The sequence below is a fragment of the Schistocerca nitens genome, chromosome 4 (genome assembly GCF_023898315.1).
Source record: "Schistocerca nitens isolate TAMUIC-IGC-003100 chromosome 4, iqSchNite1.1, whole genome shotgun sequence".
NCBI lineage: Eukaryota > Metazoa > Arthropoda > Insecta > Orthoptera > Acrididae > Schistocerca > Schistocerca nitens.
The window spans coordinates 865,097,233-865,115,903 of record NC_064617.1 but is presented as its reverse complement, the minus strand read 5'-3'; the positions used below and the strand labels follow the sequence as shown (position 1 = coordinate 865,115,903).

General features: G+C 46.7%; 1 long non-coding RNA gene across 1 annotated transcript in view; it reads left to right on the top strand.

The window, feature by feature from the left end:
* The window catches only part of LOC126253329 (uncharacterized), a 226,455-nt gene extending 208,590 nt beyond the window's left edge, over positions 1-17,865 (top strand). Inside the window, exon 4 of the long non-coding RNA XR_007545941.1 lies at positions 17,770-17,865. This is a non-coding gene — a long non-coding RNA (uncharacterized LOC126253329). The remainder of the gene's footprint in view (positions 1-17,769) is intronic.
* The last annotated feature ends 806 nt before the right edge of the window (positions 17,866-18,671 follow it).

Below are 18,671 nucleotides of genomic sequence, written 5' to 3'. Positions count from 1 at the left end.
GGCCATCTTCTTCTTAGCTACGTCCCGTTGGAAAGGGGTCCACTTTTTGTGTCAATGCATCTCATTTCTTACGTGCTAACGCTTCCTGTGGTTCTAGGCTTCTTAATCTTAGATCTGCGTTTAGTGCCTAGCCACTGTAGTTTGGGTTTTCCACGTTGTCACTGGCCTTCGACATTGAGATGAGAGGTTGAGCTGTTGAATGAAGTATGTTGTGCCCGTTTGATGTGTCCGTACCACTGAAGTCTCCATTCTTGCATCTTCTCATTGATTGGAACAACTCCAGCTAGTTGTCGGATGGTCGCATTTGTAATATATTTGAGCAGGGTCATGTCTAATGATCTTCTCAGTATCCGCATTTCCATGACATGTAGTGGGTGCTCAGCATTCCTAGGTGCCATATAATTCATCTGGTCTCAACATTATGCGGTCTATTTTTGATTGTTGGTGGATAGGTATCTTCTTATCACAAAGAATACCAGTGACATCTGTATCGCATGCAGGCCACTTTGATTCTTGCTCGCACATCTTCATTCGTGTAGCTGTCACTCTGTAGTCGAAAACCTAGACGTGCCTACATTGGTAAGAGGAGCTCTATTAATTGCAGTAGTTCCAGAGCTGAGCATTGTTACCAAAAGCTGCGCGGGATTAGCCGAGCGGTCTTGCCGCTGCAGTCATGGACTGTGCGGCTGGTCCCGGAGGTGGTTCGAGTCTTCCCTCGGGCATGTGCGTGTGTGTTTGTCCTTAGGATAATTTAGGTTAAGTAGTGTCTAAGCTTAGGGACTGATGACCTTAGCAGTTAAGTCCCATAAGATTTCACGCACATTTGAACATTTTTTTTGTTACCCAAAAGTCATGATATGTGGGCATAAAACGTGTTGTATAATTTTACGACGTACTGGCTTCAGCAATATAAAACTAGACAGTCCAGTCAGCTTAATATGACCTCCTGTCAAAAGCATGGATAACCTCCTTTCGCGCCGGCCGCTGTGGCCACGCGGTTCTAGACGCTTCAGTCCGGAACCGCGCTGTTGCTCCGGTCGCAGGTTTGAATCCTGCCTCGGGCATGTATGTGTGTGATGTCCTTAGGTTAGCTAGGTTTAAGTAGTTCAAAGTCTAGGGCACTGATGACCTCAGATATTAAGTGCCATAGTGCTTAGAACCATTTGAACTATTTTGAACCTCCTTTCGCAGCGCGGACCGCTACGAGACGTCCAGGAAGAGAGTCAAAATTCAAAAATGGTTCAAATGGCTCTGAGCACTATGGGACTTAACATCTGAGGTCATCAGTCCCCTAGACTAAGAACTACTTAAACCTAACTAACCTAAGGACATCACACACATCCATGCCCGAGGCAGGATTCGAACTTGCGACCGTAGCAGCAGCGCGGTTCCGGACTGAAGCGCCTAGAACCGCTCGGCCACAGCGGCAAGAGAGTGAGGTACCGACAGGGATGTGAAGCCATGGCGATTCCAGTGATGTAGACAGCTGCGCTGGATTTCTTGGTTGAGGATCCATGGCGCGAACACACCGATCGAGGTGGTCTGACAAATACTCGATTAGGTTTAAATTCGGAAACAGGGAAGTACGATAAACTGATCATACTGCTGATAGAAAAACGCACGTACACTACAAGCTGTGTGACACGTTGGGCTGTCCTGCTGGCAGATGCCATCGTGCCGAGGAGGAAAAAAAAGTGCTTGTAGGGGTGGATACGGTCACCAAGGATAGATACATTTCACTACTGGCCATTAAAACTGCTACACCAAAAAGAAATGCAGATGATAAACGGGTATTCATTGGACAGATATATTATACTAGAACTGACATGTGATTACATTTTTACGCAATTTGGGTGCATAGATCCTTAGAAATCAGTACCCAGAACATCCATCTCTGGCCGTAATAACGGCCTTGATACGCCTGGGCATTGAGTCAAACAGAGCTTGGATGGCGTGTACAGGTACAGCTGCCGATGCAGCTTCAACACGATACCACAGTTCATCAAGAGTAGTGACTGGCGTATTGTGACGAGCCAGTTTCTCGGCCACCATTGACCAGACGTTTTCAATTGGTGAGAGATCTGGAGAATGTGGTGGCCAGGGCAGCAGTCGAACATTTTCTGTATCCAGAAATGCCCGTACATGATCTGCAACATGCGGTCGTGCGTTATCCTGCTGAAATGTAGGGTTTCGCAGGGATCGAATGAAGGGTAGAGCCACGGGTCGTAACTCATCTGAAATGTAACGTCCACTGTTCAAAGTGCCGTCAATGCGAACAAGAGGTGACCGAGACGTGTAACTAATGGCACCATCACGCTGGGTGATACGCCAGTATGGCGATGACGAATACACCAATGTGCGTTCACCGCGATGTCGCCAAACACGGATGCGACCATCATGATGCTGTAAACAGAACCTGGATTCATTCGATAAAATGACGTTTTGCCATTCGTGCACCCAGGTTCGTCGTGGGGACACCATCGCAGGCGCTCCTGTCTGTGATGCAGCGTCAAGGGTAACCGCAGCCATGGTCTCCTAGCTGATAGTCCATGCTGCTGCAAACGTCGTCGAACTGTTCGTGCAGATGTTTCTTGTCTTGCAAACGTCCCCATCTGTTGACTCAGGGATCGAGACGTGGCTGCACGATCCGTTACAACCATGCGGATAAGATGCCTGTCATCTCGACTGCTAGTGATACGAGGCCGTAGGGATCCAGCACGGTGTTCCGTGTTACCCTACTGAACCCACCGATTCCATATTATGCTAACAGTCATTGGATCTCGACCAACGCGAGCAGCAATGTCGCGATACGACAAACGGCAATCGCGATAGGCTACAATCCGACCTTTATCAAAGTGGAAATGTGATGGTACGCATTTCTCTTTCTTACACGAGGCATCACAACAACGTTTCACCGGGCAACGCTGGTCAACTGCTGTTTGTACGAGGGGCGTTCAGAAAGTAAGCTCCGATCGGTCGCGAAATGGAAACGACTATGAAAATCCGATAAAGCTTTGCACAGATGTGTTGGGTAGTGTCTCTAGTATAACCCCAGTTAGCATCACGTCGCTCTTCTCATTTCTGAGCTCGCAGTGAGTGCGTAAAGATGTCTAGAAAATAGTGTCTGCCGCCAAGTACGAGGGCCTGGTGAGAAATTTCGCCTGAAGCTATGCAGCTAACATTACATAACTGTCGTGCTGTTTCTTCTTCAAGACAATTCTCAGCCTCATTCTGCAGGGGCAATGAAGATGCTCCTGCATCGTTTTCAAATGGAAATGTGAGATTACCCACAATACAGTCCGCAATTGTCTCCCCCTGAGTTTCATCTCTGGTCACATGAACCGCTGTCTTTGAAGACAACATTTTGACACAGACAACGAGGTGTAGGCCAGCGTGGAGAATTGGCGGAAAGCACTGGCGGCTGCCTTCTATGATGAGGCTATTGAAAAGTTGGTACAACGCTATGACAAAAGTCTAAGTCAGAACGGCGACTACGTAGAGAAGTAGCTGAAAGGTGTAGCTAATTGTTACAAGTAAAACATTTCTGATGTTCACTGTGGTTTCAATTTGGCAATCAATCGGAGCTTACTTTCTGAACAGGCCTCGTATATGAGAAATCGGTTGTAAACTTTCCTCATGTCAGCACGTTGTAGGTGTCGCCACCGGTGCCAACCTTGTGTGAATGCTCTGAAAAGCTAATCATTTGCATATCACAGCATCTTCTTCCTTTCGGTTAAATTTCCCGTCTGTAGCACGCTATGTTCGTGGTGTAGCAGTTTTAATGGCCAGTAGAGTACTTGTGTTGACCCATAGTGCCCTCCAGAATGACGAGATCACCCGGGGAATACCACGGAAATATTCCCCAGATCATAACGCTCCCGATTCCTGTCTGGACCCTTCCGACGATTGTTGCAGTGCGTTGGCTTTCAGATTTTTAACGCTGATGGCATAAAACGTGATTCATCCGGAAACGTCACCTCTCAGGGGACTCCATGTTGCTGTTTTGGTGTGCAAATTCCGGCCTTCATCGTTGATTAACAGCAGTCAGCATGGGTACCTGAATGAGGAGCCTCCTGCGCATCCCCATACGTAGCAACGTTCGTTGAACAGTCGTTGAGGAGACACTGTTGATAGCCCCTTGGCTCATCTGTGCGGTCAGCTGCCCAACAGCTGCACATCTCCGCAGACATCGTTCACCCCTGTCATCTATTGCCGTGGTGCAACACGTTTGCCTCGGCGCCGGTTTTGGATAGCGCAATTTTGCCATGCATAATATACGGGGTGTTCAAAAAGCCTCTCCGCAGTGCCGTATTAGCCGCGCGTGCCGTATGCCGCAGTGAATATACCGAAATGAAACTCGGTGAAATACAAGTTATTATTTTATTGAAATATTCATTTTTACTTACAAATTTTCACATTAAATGTTGAAAGTGTCCCCCACTTGAAAGGAAGTAACCCAGGCAGGCGAACAATCATACGGCACGCGCGGCTATCATGCGACACTGCGGAGAGACTTTTTGAACACCCCGTACTTTAACCACGGCGGCACGCTAACAATTTACAATCTTAGCGGTTTCGGAAATGCCAGTGATCATGTCCTTTTGATCCATAGATAAATCGTTGCGTTTTCGCATTATGATAACGACTGCACTGTTTTCCGCGGCCCCCCGAAACGCTTTATACACCCCTCCCGCCCCCACAGCTAGTGTTGCCATCTGTCGTCCGAGAGTGGTCATTGCACGTTGACGTCGAACATGGACAGTGATCACATTAATGCGACTTGACCGTCTATAATCGTCTGTTAGGTGACCCTTCTTGAAAACGGGAATGACATGCGCCTCTTTGCGTCTGTTGTAGAATTGTAAACACGTTAACTGACGTGGTAGTTAATGTACATAGAAACAATTCGTCAGCTGGATATGTAAACAGTGCTATATCTCATGTACACCTGGATTTGTAAGACTGCGGGTCTCGATTTGATCGAATGTAAATGTTTTGATCATCTACATCTGCATCTACACCCATGCTCCGCAAGCCACCTGACGGTGTGTGGCGGAGGGTACCTTGAGTACCTTTATCGGTTCTCCCTTCTACTCCAGTCTCGTATCGTTCGTGGAAAGAAAGAGTGTCGGTATGCCTCTGTATGGGCTCTAATCTCTCTGATTTTATCCTCATGGTCTCTTCGCGATATACTGCTTGACTCCTCGGTGAAGGTATGTTCTCGAAACTTCAACAAAAGCCCGTACCGAACTACTGAGCGTCTCTCTTGCAGAGTCTTCCACTGGAGTCTATATATCATCTCCGTAACGCTTTGGCGATTACTAAATGATCCCGTAACGAAGCGCGCTGCTCTCCGTTGGATCTTCTCTATCTCTTCTATCAACCCTACCTGATACGGATCCCACATTGGTGAGCAGTATTCAAGCATTGGGCGAACAAGTCTTCAGTAACCTATTTCCTTTGTTTGCGGACTGCATTCTCTTAGAATTCTTCCTATGAATCCCAGTCTGGCATCTGCTTTACCGACGATTAATTTTATATGGTCATTCCATTTTAAATTGCTCCTAATGCCTACTCCAAGATAATTTATGGAATTAACTGCTTCCATTTGCTGACCTATATTGTAGCTAAATGATAAAGGATCTTTCTTTCTATGTATTCGCAGCACATTACACTTGTCTACATTGAGATTCAATTGCCATTCCCTGCACCATTCGTCAATTCGTTGCAGATCCACCTGCATTTCAGTACAATTTTCCATTGTTACAACTTCTCGATATACTACAGCATCATCCGCAAAAAGCCTCAGTGAACTTCCGATGTTATCCACAAGGAAATTCATATATATTGTGAATAGCAACGGTCCTACGACACTCCCCTGCGGCACACCTGAAATCACTCTTACTTCGGAAGACTCCTCTCCATTGAGAATGACATGCCGCGTTCTGTTATATAGGAACTCATGTCCTTGTACCATATAGCAACTGTGTGAAACTTCCTGGCAGATTAAAACTGTGTGCCGGACCGAGACTCGAAGTCGGGACCTTTGCCTTTCGCGGGTATGTGCTCTGCCATCTTAATTAGGCATTTTGATGGTAGAGCACTTGTCCGCGAAAGGCGAAGGTCCCGAGTTCGAGTCTCGGCCCGGCACACATTTTTAATCTGACAGGAAGTTTGATATCATCGCACACTCCGCTGCAGAGTAAAAATCTCATTTAGCAACTGTGTATTAGCATCGAAATCTACCGAGTATAAAAATTGTTCACCAGTAAATACCGCAGAAGGAAAAGTTATCGTTTTTGTCTATGACGAGCAGCTCAGTTTTGTTCCTCCTCAAACCAGCATGGAAGAAAGGTGCAAGAATATGCTGAAGGTAGTCTAAGAAATTCTTGATATTGGTAGTGAGCCAGATTTTTGAGTTTCTGTAGATCACAAGAGCTGGTCAGATAAAATGTATGTAGTCATTGATCAACTTGAATGGTATGCGTAGTTCGCTGCCTGTAGAACTGTAGTGGAGTCGCCGCAAGAAAATCCGTGACACCTGGCTGCTCTCAGCTAGGAAGCGGAAACGGCTAAAGGAGAAAACAATTATTGTCTATACAGAAGCAACAACACAGGGGCGTTGTCATAGAAACGTACACAAACTCGTGTTACGAGGGACTGAAGTAGGCGATGCAGCCATGCAACTCTCTCGGGCGGTCTTTCGCCGATTCTGCTGTAGCCGCACATCCATTGTGTCGTCTGTTCTTTATTAAGTGCCGTGTGCCGGTGTAAGACGCTGTACTGGGTCTTGCAGCATCTGGCCGCCCTCCCCCCCTTTTTCCATACCGACTGGCTGTTATTAAGGCTGCTGGCCTAGTCGTTAGCAGTATACAAGGGGGCTGCGATGGCCCGCCATTATCCCAGCAGTAAGTCGCAGCCGATATCTACCCCGGCGCAGCCCGTCATAAACTGTCTGCTGCGATGGAGGGCCGACCGGCGTAAATAAGCTTAATTAGGCGTTTTTCCCGCCGACGTCCAGATAAGGTGCCACACAAAAACCAGCCACCTGCTCCGGGCACCCCCACCCCTCTCTCCCCCCTCCTCCCGTGGCCATTCCGTGACTAGCATGGGTCCACTTCTCAGCTTACAAGCTGCCCATATCACCGTCTTCCCCCTGCGAGGCCAGCTGCCGCATTTGTCATGAGCTTGTCTTCTCTTCACGCTGCCTTTGGGTGTTTTTTCCTGCCCTAGTTGTGATTTAAATCGTCCTATCTTTGCTTCCCCCGAGTCTCACAATAACGGATTCATGCTACACATTCATACGTCGCTTCATTATCAGTCCTGTAATCTGCTGAAGCGTCGTATGCTCTTTTTAAATTTTACTGTGATTGTCGACGTCAGACATCTGTAGTTTCACGATGGGAACGGGGAATGAAATGTCAAATGTAGTAAAAAGGATGTTTACAAGAAGTAGAAGAGCAGCAGCTGTATGTTGATAAAAACTGAACTCAGTATAGTACGTCCACAACTAAATCTACATTTACATCCTGCTACTCACTGACAACTGCATGGCGGAGGTTATTGCACCATATAGCAGACAGAAGAATGGAAAAACTCGTAAAAGCCGACCTCGCGGAAGATCAGTTTGGATTCTGGAGAAATGTAGGAACACGCGAGGCAATATTGACCCTACGACTTCTCATAGAAAATAGGTTAAGAAAAGGCATACCTACGTTTATAGCATTTGTAGACTTACAGAAAGCTTTTGACAATGTTGACTGGAATACTCTCTTTCAAATTCTAAGGCTATTTACAATTTGTACAGAAATCAGATCGCAGTTATAAGACCCGAGGGGCGTGAAAGGGAAGCAGTGGTTGAGAAGGGAGTGAGACAGGGTTGTAGACTGTCCCCGTGTTATTCAATCTGTACATTGAGCAAGCAGTAAAGGAAACAAAAGAAAAATTTGGAGACAGTAAATGACTTGGAAGAGCAGTAGAACAGAATGGGCAGTGTCTTGAAAGGAAGATATAAGATGAACATCAATAAAAGGAAACCGAGGATAATGGAATGTAGCCGAATTGAATCAGGTGATGCTGAGGGAAATAGATTAGGAAATGAGACACTTAAAATGAATTTTTCTATTTGGGAAGCAAAGTAGGGAGGATATAAAAGGTAGACTGGCAATGGCAAGAAAAGCGGTTCTGAAGAAGAGAAATTTGTTAACATCGAGTATAGATTTAAGTGTCAGGAAGCCCTTTCTGAAAGAATTTGTATGGAGTGTAGCCATGTATGTAAACAGTATGTAAACATGAACGATAAACAGTTTAGATAAGAAGAGAATGAAAGCTTTTGAAATGTGATGCTACAGAAGAACACTGGAGATTAGATGTGTACATCGCGTAACTAATGAGGACGTACTGCATAGAATTGGGGAGAAAATAAATTTGTGGTACAGCCTGACCAAAAGAAGGGATCGGTTGGTAGGACACATTCTGAGGCATCAAGGGATTACCAATGTAGTACTGGAGTGAAGCATGTGGGGTAAAAATCGTAGAGGGAGACCAAGAGATGAATTCAGTAGCTAATTCAGAGGGATGTAGGTTGCAGTAGTTACTCGGAGATGAAGAGGCTTGCACAGAATAGAGTAGCATGGAGAGCTGCATCAGACCAGTCTTTGTATTGAAGGCCACAACAACAACATTGTATGGTGTCTTGTCTCTCCATTCACAGATAGAGCGTGGAAAGAGCAGCGAGCTGTTATCCGTTTTCTATCTTCACCAGCTCTACGGCAGAGGCACGTAGTGGGATGAAGAATATATGCATAGTTCCTGCAGATATGTATTGAACTTTTCTAAGCAGATTCTCACTACTTGTACGTCGTATTTTCTTCGACTGTTGTCCTTAGCCGACCAAACAAGTCTGTGGCAATTCGTATCCCCTGTTAGTCCGGCTATATATGGAACCTATACACTTGAACGGTATTCTGTCATGTGCCTGCAAGTGATTAGTATGTAATCTTTTTTTTTTAGACAGTCTGCAGATTATGCAGTATCCTACCAATAACTATAGCCTGACACTTGGTATACCTACTACAGAGTCAGTGCCAATGTGATAAAGCCAATCATGTATGAAGAGTGCTACTTCAGTTTACAGCGATCGATGTTTTCGGAACTTGTGATAATAACCACTGAGAAGACTAATTTGTTCCTGGTATGTTATAATGCTTGAACTTAGAAAACGAGGGGCGTTCAATAACTAATGCAACGCACTTTTTTCTGAAAGCAGGTTGGTTTTATTCAGGATTCCAATACACCATATGATACCCCACTCTTTTGGCTGCGAAACCGTGTTTTTCAACATAAGTTCCGTTCAATCCGATGGCCTTACGCCACCTAAATGAAGGGCTCTGTGTGCCTGCACGGAACACGCTATTGGTCGACGTCGGAACCAACGTCTTGCTGCATCAACAAACTCCACTTCATTCATTGGGTAAGACAGATGAAGGTCGGAAGGTGCAAAAGCCTGCCTGTAGGGTATATGAGGAAGAACAGTCCAATTATTTGTGAGTTTTAGTGGAAGTCATGTCGGGTGATACCAACACGATCAATCTCCTGCACATTTTGCTCTGAGACTGACAGAGGTTCTGAACAATAGACCTGAAGGTCGTTGGATTGGTCGGTCAGCAGCACAAAATGGCCTGCACATTACATTCCCCAGACCTAAGGGCTCTGGATTTTCACTCGTGGGCGAAACTGAAACAACGAATTTACAACGAAATTCCAACCACGGGTGGAGACATATAAGACCGTTCGGCCGGCCGCTGTGGCCGTGCGGTTCTAGGCGCGCCAGTCTGGTACCGCGTGACCGCTACGGTCGCAGGTTCGAATCCTGCCTCGGGCATGGATGTGTGTGATGTCCTTAGGTTAGTTAGGTTTAAGTAGTTCTAAGTTCTAGGGGACTGATGAACTCAGATGTTAAGTCCCATAGTGCTCAGAGCCATTTGAGCCATAAAAGACCGTTCTATACGAGCTTCTTCTGGTATCAACTCGGGCGAAATTCAGCGTGCAGTATTGTTCACATCCAATCGTTAAACAGTACGTGTGACTGCTAGTGGAAAGCATTTTGAATACGTGTTGTGACAACCTTCTCTGGTCCCATTAAATTGCTTACTGTACATTTCATCCAAGTCTCAGTGCATGCGTTTGCAACTGCGCTTGTAAAAGATCCACAGCATGATCTGGTGTAAGATAATTGCTATACGACCTAATGTGTCGTATGTGTCGTCAAAAGTATTATTTAAAGGTAAATAATAAAACATTCCAGTCCATTTAAAATGACAAAGCTGAGTATCATATTTTCTTTACCCTTCCACATACAAAAATATGAACACTATACTATGGCCCCCTTGAAGCTAAGCAGCTTTTGTTTGAAAGATTTTCTCCTGTCACTAAAAGTGGTTAGTTTATTCAGGTGGCCTGTCCTTGGTGACTCACCCACTACCAGGGTGACAAATTGGGTCCATGGTTTAGTCGGGTGTGCGCCACACTCGAACCCTACTATCAGCTCTTACTAAATCAAATCGGGACTCATCTGACGAAGCCACAGTTTTCCAGTCGTCTAGGGTCCAACTCCTATGGTCACGAGCTTAGAAGAGGCGCTGCAGGCGATATGGTGCTGTTAGAAAAGGCACTCGAGTCGGTCGTCTGCTGCCATAGCCCATTAATGCCAAATTTCGTGGCACTTGCAAACGCCGCTGCTCTCGGTCGTTAAGTGAAGGCTGTTGGCAATGCGGTTGGCCAATGTGTTGTCCATGGTCAGAGACAATGCCTGAAATTTGGTATTCTCGGCACATTCTTGACACTGTGGATCTCGGAATACTGAATTCCTTAATGATATTCGAAATGAAATGTGCCATCGTTCTTTCTCCAACTACCATCCCGCATTCAAAGTCTCGATTCCCGTCGTGCGGCCAGAATGATGTCGGAAACATTGCCGCGCGTAGTGGCCGCGCGATTTGAGGCGTCATGTCACGGATTGCGCGGCTCCCCCCGCCGGAGCTTCGAGTCTTTCCTCGGGCATGTGTGTGTGTGTGTGTGTGTGTGTGTGTGTGTGTGTGTGTGTGTGTGTGTGTGTTGTTCTTAGCATAAGTTAGTTTAAGTAGTGTGTAAGTCTAGGGACCGATGAGCTCGGCAGTTTGGTCCCTTAGGAATTCACACACACGCACACACTCTGAAACATTTTCACATGAATCACCTGAATACATATGACAGCTTCGCCAATGCGGTGCCCCTTTTATACCCTGTGTACGCGATACTACCGCCGTCTGTATATGTACATATCGCTATCGCATGACGTTTGTTATCTCGATGTGTATCTAACGTAATGCTGCTAAGCAGGTGAACGAATCCATTGTTGTACCATAAAGTGATAAATCACAGGAATAGGAAGAACCATAGAATAAATTTCTTTTATTTCCATCAATGACCACAAAACGTTTTGGCGCTCGGGGTAGCCGCGGGGTGTAAGTCGCCTTGTCACGGTCCGCGCGGCTTCCCCCGTCGGAGGTTCGAGTCCTCCCTCGGGCATGGGTGTGTGTGTTGTCCTTAGCGTAAGTTAGTTTAAGTTAGATTAAGTAGTGCGTAAGCTTAGGGACCGATAACCTCAGCAGTTTGGTCCCATAAGACCTTACCACAAATTTCCAGAACGTTTTTGTCCATAGACTACCGGTTTCGGTCAATAGTGACAGTCCTGAGACCTACAGCAAAACAAGGGAAAAGAATACAGCTAGTTGACGGTTTACATCTGAAAACAACAAAATCTGTCACAATTAAAATATATTACTTTCACAGATGAGAAAGCATAGGCTTAAAATATGACGAGGCATACCTGTTTCACAACATGGCCTAATAAATGAAGCAATAGTGACATGTCAAGAAAGACAGACAAAATCAGCTTAGCTTCGTCGCACATTTTTGACAGATGATAGGCTAGGCCACAGTGCCGGCAGAGTCAGCCTGCTAACAGCGTTGCTGTTCAAAATAAACTTGAGGTACAGTAGCCACAATATATGTTTGTGTCGTAGGCACTTTAGATGTCGCTAATTAAGCTTATTCATATTAGGTACTTTTATAAATTGATGAAATGAAAAAAATGCAGATAGACAGGGCGGATGGACTATTCGGATATCGCATAAAATCTACTTTTCTTTCGATATCGAGTAAGTATCGAAAGAATGACTCGATTCCAAGAGTGCTCGGTATCTAAACAAAAGCATCGAGTATTTACTTATATCGGAACATACCTAAATGCGCGCGTGACGGATGCGTCATGGAACCGTCGGCTGCAAACTTAGGTCTCATAGAGGCTCGCCCGGCTGGCTGTGCGGTCTGACGCACGGCTTTCCGGGCGGGAAGGAGCGCCTGGTCCCCGGCACGAAGCCGCCCGGCGGATTTGTGTCGAGGTCCGGTGAGCCGGCCAGCCTGTGGATGGTTTTTAGGCGGTTTTCCACCTGCCTCGGCAAATGCAGGCTGGTTCCCCTTATTCCGCCTCAGCTACACTATGTCGGCGATTGCTGCGCAAACAAGTTCTCCACGTACGCGTACACCACCATTACTCTACCACGCAAACATAGGGGTTACACACGTCTGGTGTGAGACGTTCCCGGGGGTCCACCAGGGGCTGAACCGCACAATAACCCTGGGTTCGGTGTGGGGCGGCGGAGGAGTGAAGTGGACTGCGGTAGTCGTTGTGGGGTTGGGAACTACTGCGGTTGCGGCGGGGACAGAGCCTCTCCGTCGTTTCTAGGTCCCCGATTAACATAACATAACATAGGTCTCATAAGAAAGGTGAAAAATTACATTATTAAAATCTTATTCTCAATCAGGACATAAGTTATCAGTTGCGTAATGTGTTATTAAAATAACGAATAGAAGTAGTCGTTTTAAGAAGTAATGCAAACTTCAGTTTTATTGCCACGAGCCCCGGGTGCATTTTACGTTACACTGCTATTTACGATGTGCGCCTTGTCTCCAATTACGTATGCCGCATTTTATCTAGTAGTATTGCTGCTGGTGAGAAATAGCCTGGTGTACAAAGGTCGCCCCGCCAGTGAACAGTGTTTATAGTTCCGCTTCCGGCGAGTTTTGTACCACCGGAAACAGATAACAGTCGCCGCCAAAGGCCTTCTCATTCCGACACGGAGCTCGAGGTCAGCCCGGGCATGGCTTGTCTGCGGCTCATTCGCGGCACTGCGAACGAACGCTGCGCTTGCTCACACAGCAAAAAAACAGTTAATGTAAAGTAATGAACTTTTGGGAGTACATTTGTCTAGGTAACATATTTAAGTCATTAACATTGCTTGATCACACGTTATTGTAAGAGCGAAAAGCCATGGAAATGTGAAATGCTGGTATATTAATAACCAGTGTAACAGTCAGAACGTTGATTGTAAGCATGAAAACGTGCATGATTGTGTTGTAAAAGTACTGGGTGTGAGTTTGTGGGATGGGGTTCCATGCCAGTTGCACTTGGTCGGTCAGTACAGGAACGGTTAAAGCTGTTTGTGGGTGATACTACAGTTGTCATCCAGTGATGTCTCATATGTGCTCGATTGGAGACCGATCTGGTGATCGAGCAGGCAAAGGAAACATGTCGACACTCTGAAGAGCATGTTGGGTTATGTGGTGAGCGTACTGTAAGACCTTCAGTACACACACCATCAGATTATTTGACTTGTCGCTCTAACGAAGTAGGTGAGTGTCAGCAATATGTCTCGTGGTCTTATCGTGGCGTGTTTATCCTCTGCCGTTAGGTCAGACGATAGAAATACCACTTGCACGCTTAGAGTAGCAGATTGACGGTGACCAACATTAAACAGAACTTGATTAATTTTCACACACATTTAATAAAATAATAACAAGCATAAAAATTACTTAACTTGGTTCTGGATGCTATTTACAATTGACAATCTGATGTTACTTTGGTATTGGTACGTTAATCTTATTCTCACATATATTTCTGATACTTGACAAAAGTGTCTATAAATTTATCTTCATGGCTATGTACAGGAATATGGTAATCTTATTAGGCGCAAACTGTAACTTGACTATAGACTGGTACAGACAAATGCAGAACTCGTACAGACTGGTACAGACAAATGCAGACTGGTACAGACTGGTGCAGACAAATGCAGACTGACTAATCGGAGGTCTGTACACTCGTTATAATACCTCGCACATTCATGCATCACTGCGCGAGTGTGATCCGCGAGGAGAAAAGGTTCTACGTTAGCAGCAATCTCATTGGCTGCGTTACATATTAATACGCGGATCGGCGGAAGCAGAATTTGGTCCGTCTCTATGGCAGCGCCATCTCGTAGTGTGGAGACAGACGAACGCTGCGCCTGTGCTGTTGTGCTTAGCGGGGCGCGCTCTATTGGGAAAGTTGTGTACACGCTGACTACGCGGAACTATGTACACAACAGGTTACTACAGCGGTATGTGGGCGAGCGTTATCCAGTTGGAAGACACCCTCTGGAATGCTGTTCATGAATGGCCGGATGTGCTTGTGGATGGAAATCCACGCCTGTTGCACTTGATGTTCCATACCTGCTGCACTTGGTCGGTCAGTACAGGGATGGTTAAAGTTGTTTGTGGGTGACGCTCGAGTTCTCACCCAGTTAAGTCTCATAAGTGCTCGATTGGAGACCGATCTGGTGATCGAGTAGGTAAAGGCAACATGTCGGCACTGCAGAGCATGTTGGGTTACTACAGCAGTGTGTGGGCGAGCGTTATCCAGTTGGAAAACACCCTCTGGAATGCTGTTCATGAATGGCAGCACAGCAGGTCGAATCACCAGATTGACTTACAAATTTGCAAACAGGGTGCATGGGATTACCAGTAGAGTGCTTCTGGTGTCATACGAAATCGGACCCAAGACCATAATACCAGACGTAGGTCCAGTTTGTCTAGCACGCAGGCAGCTTGACCGTAGGCCCTCAGTTGGTCTCCTTAAAGCAACACTTGGGGTTCACTGGCACGGGAAGCTTTCATCACAAAACACAGCAGACCTCTGCCCTGCCTTCCAATGAGCTCTCGCTTGAAAATGCTGAAGTCGCAGGCGGCGGTGGTTTGAGGTCAGTGGAGTACATGCTACAGGGCATGTGGCTTCTTGGAGTAACCGATTTGTAACATTTCGTTACGTCATTGTGGTGCCAACTGCTGCTCAGATTACTGCTGCAGATGCAGTACGATGCGCCAGAGCCATACTCCGAACACGATGGTCTTCCCTCTCGGTAGTGCCACGTGGCCGTCCAGAGCCCGGTCCTCTTCGACGTTACATTCTCGTGACCACCGCTGCCAGCAGTCATGTAGGGTGGCTACATTTCTGCCAAGTCTTTCTACAAAATCGCAGAAGGAACGTCCAGATTCTCGTAGCCCTGCTACACGACCTCGTTTAAACTCAGTGAGGTGTTGTTACTGGCGTCTGTGTCGCCTTAAAGGCATTCTTGACTAATCTCAACTCAACACGGCCAGTCTCAAAGTTAACTGACGCTCACGACCGTTACAGCGTGTATTTAAAGCAAACCTCATTTGTATCCCGCTAGTGGTACTACCAGGCCATTCTTACGCAACTGGTGCGAAATTTGAATAAACATAATCTTTCAGATATAGAGACACGCCTACGAAGTTTCGTTTATGTCGCAAAACTCCTTCTGGGTGTTGTGATTATTTTTTCGTCAGTGTATTTGCCGTAGTTTTGTGTGGACACCTTCACAGAACCGCCGAATCTTTTTAATACACTACTGGCCATTAAAATTGCTACACCAAGAAGAAATGCAGATGATAAACGGGTATTCATTGGACAAATATATTTTACTAGAACTGGCATGTCATTACATTTTCAGGCAATTTGGGTGCATAGATCCTGAGAAATCAGTACCCAGAACAACCACCTCTGCCCGTAATAACGGCATTGATACGCCTGGACATTGAGTCAAACAGAGCTTGGATGGCGTGTACAGGTACAGCTGCCCATGCAGCTTCAACACGATACCACAGTTCATCGAGAGAAGTGACTGGCGTATTGTGACGAGCCAGAAGCTCGGCCACCATTGCCCAGACGTTTTCAGTTGGTGAGACATCTGGAGAATGTGCTGGCCAGGGCAGCAGTCGAACATTTTCTGTATCTAGAAAGGCCCGTACAGGACCTGCAACATGCGGTCGTGCATTATCCTGCTGAAATGTAGGGTTTCGAAGGGATCGAATAAAGGGTAGAGCCACGGGTCGTAACACATCTGAAATGTATCGTCCACTGTTCAAAGTGCCGTCAATGCGAACAAGAGGTGACCGAGACGTGTAACCAGTGGCACCCCATACCATCACGTCGGGTGATACGCCAGTATGGCGATGACGAATACACGCTTCCAATGTGCGTTCACTGCAATGTCGTCAAACACGGATGCGACCATCATGATGATGTAAACAGAACCTGGATTCATCCGAAAAAATGACGTTTTGCCATCCATGCACCCAGGTTCCTCGTTGAGTACACTATCGCAGGCGCTCCTGTCTGTGATGCAGCGTCAAGGGTAACCGCAGCCATGGTCTCCGAGCTGATAGCCCATGGTGCTGCAAACATCGTCGGAACTGTTCGTGCAGATGGTTGTTGTCTTGCAAACTTCCCCATCTGTTGATTCAGGGGTCGAGACGTGGCTGCACGATCCGTTACAGCCATGCGGATAAGATGCCTGTCATCTCGACTGCTAGTGATACGAGGCCGTAGGGATCCAGCACGGCGTTCCGTGATACCCTACTGAACCCACCGATTCCATATTCTGCTAACAGTCATTGGATCTCGACCAACACGAGCGGCAATGTCGCGATACGAGAAACCGCAAGTGCGATAGGGTACAATACGACCTTTATCGAAGTCGGAAACGTGATGGTACGCATTTCTCCTCCTTACATTAGGCATCACAACAACGTTTCAACGGGCAACGCCGGTCAACTGCTATTTGTGTATGAGAAATCGATTGGAAATTTTGCTCATGTAAGCATGTTGTAGGTGTCGCCTCCGGCACCAACCTTGTGTGAATGTTCTGAAAAGCCAATCATTTGCATATCACAGCATCTTCTTCCTGTCGGTTAAATTGCGCGTCTGTAGCACGTCATATTCGTGGTGTAGAAATTTTAATGCGCAGTAGTGTACATCTACGAGGGCACGTCAGTTTGTAATTGCATTTTTTTTCCTGCCTCGTATGTTGGTAGCACGGACTCTACAAAGACGTACCTTAATCTCATTGTTGTTCTTGAGGAGCATCTGCGCTAGTTCAGGGAATAACTCTGTGTATAGTGATTTCGGAGCATTTCATGTATGTGCTCTGTTGTCCATATACGCCGAGGCAGAAATGAGTGGAGTTATCCGTTTTCTGTATTTGAAGTGACTGAAGCTGTGAAGACTGCAGCCGAGGTATGGTGATAGCTGTCTTAGTGAGCGAGAAATTTACTAGTCGTCAAATCGCCATAAAAGTAAAAACGTATTTGTCTACGAGAAAGAGAATTCTGGTACAGTTAGACCATTAGCTTCGAAAACGGGTAGGACGTCAAGACAGCTGAGTGAATGAGTCTCTGCACCTTCCAGACACTCATTTTCTGTCGCTCTCCTGAAGCACATGGTAAGTCATCAGCAGCTAATATTTTCCCTGTCATAACTGTTAACACAGCAGTTTCAAATGAGCCTTACTGAAGATCGAATTTGCGATCTCACACTCAAGGTGTTCTTTCTAGGTCCTTCACGGGAGTTGGCGTCTCCGACCTACCGATCTGCTGCCCCGCCGACTCCGACGCTAGTTTCTTAGTGGGATTCAGCACCGTAACGCCGGCCATCAGCGAGAGCAGCGACCGTACCCCAGGCACAGCCGTCTTCGTGTATCGTCTCGTTGACGAGAAGGGGGGAGGGGGCAGGGGTGAGGGAGCGCCGGGTCTACACGACGCCCAGGGAAGCAGCTCCTCACTCTCCTCACAGTGCTGCGATGGTGCTCCATTCTGGGAATGGCCCCAGCTCTGCACGATTGGGCACTATCGCAACACAACACAAAGCGCCGCTGAGGTGGGCGCCCGTGGCCTACAGAGGCTGCCGGCCTCACGAGCACGAGCTGGCATCCCAGCAGCACCAGGAGGAAGCTACTGCCTGCTAATCGGCTCCAGCCAGGGTCAGCAAGGAGAGAGCGCCCACCTGAATACGCCATGTACCAAGACCAATAAAGTTTTTTGAAACTTTAGCAGTGTTTGTCCTGGGCCCCACGACCTCTCACCACCACTCACTCATGCCCTAGCGTTCCCAGCACACTACAGAGTGATGCCACTCTTCAACCGTATTAGCTGTTTAGTAACATACACTATCTGACGAAAGTGTCCTGACAGCCCATGTAGCGGGTGGTTATAATTAAACTTTCCCTATTTAACACATTATAACATGGAAACTAATTACGGTATGAGTACCAGATTTGCAGCATTAATGTCCAGAGTATGGCTCATAATTTCCATGCCTCACAGCGCCACCGTCCAGTTGCAACTATGGCCACTAGGTGCAGTGATCAGTCGTCCTGATACATTGTCTCACGCACGTGATCAGTCGCAGTGCACATGTTGACGTCTCAACATGAGTTTGGACGAAAGGAGCAGAGCAT